General features: G+C 37.9%; 1 long non-coding RNA gene across 1 annotated transcript; it reads right to left on the bottom strand.

The window, feature by feature from the left end:
• Window positions 1-12: 12 nt before the first annotated feature.
• On the bottom strand, window positions 13-484 carry LOC102590654 (uncharacterized). Its single transcript, XR_369085.2, has 2 exons — window positions 374-484; window positions 13-255 (listed from the first exon to the last, which is right to left on the bottom strand). It is a non-coding gene; the product is annotated as an uncharacterized lncRNA (long non-coding RNA).
• Window positions 485-778: the final 294 nt, after the last annotated feature.

Here is a 778-nt window from a genome sequence, read left to right as displayed (position 1 = left end):
GAAAGCAAAATGTATAATAAAACTCATCATTCAAATAAAAGCCAATCATTATACTTTGAAAAGGCAAACGTTCAGAGGGGTAACAACTTATGTAATGGTTCAAAACTAGATAGATGATATCAGGAAACAAAATATCATTCAGCGGAAGTAGAAAGCTAAAGGTACAGATTTGTAAATTCTGCAACTTCAATTTGCAGCTTCTAGAAAAGCTCTTCCAGGTTGACGTGCAGCAAGTCGTCCGTGGCAGCCAAGAAGCTGCAAAAGCATAAGAAGAAGCACTAAGATTACCCATGACACCACAGGCAAAAAGATTTGATATACAATTCCATCACAATGCAGCTTGTAATATAAATAGATTATAAATGAAACAAACCTTGGCGTTGACACCGTCTGGGACAATACGATTCTCAGATTTGTATTTCAGATAATCGGTACGGCTGAACTTAGTGAACCCCCTGCAATTAAAGCAAGCACATTAGCACTCAAAGATGCAGTGGTACATGCCTATAGAACAGATCCTATTCTAGTAAGGCTGCAAATAAAAATGCCGAGTATATTAAACATTAAAAGAGGTATAGCAAGCTAAGCTTCAAGGCACTTAACACGTTTTTGGAAAGAAGGAGATCCCCCAAAGATTTACTCCCCATAACTATGTAAGAAAAAGAGACCAAACGATGGTCCAAGGGACACAAATAACTGAGACATTGAAACATCGAGAGCCTGTGTGATCCATCTAGAATGAGCTACTATGTGATATGAGTTGAGAATGTATCTCCCT

Source organism: Solanum tuberosum, unplaced genomic scaffold (assembly GCF_000226075.1).
Source record: "Solanum tuberosum cultivar DM 1-3 516 R44 unplaced genomic scaffold, SolTub_3.0 contig02389, whole genome shotgun sequence".
Classification (NCBI taxonomy): Eukaryota; Viridiplantae; Streptophyta; class Magnoliopsida; order Solanales; family Solanaceae; genus Solanum; species Solanum tuberosum.
This window is presented reverse-complemented; position numbering and strand designations above follow the sequence as displayed.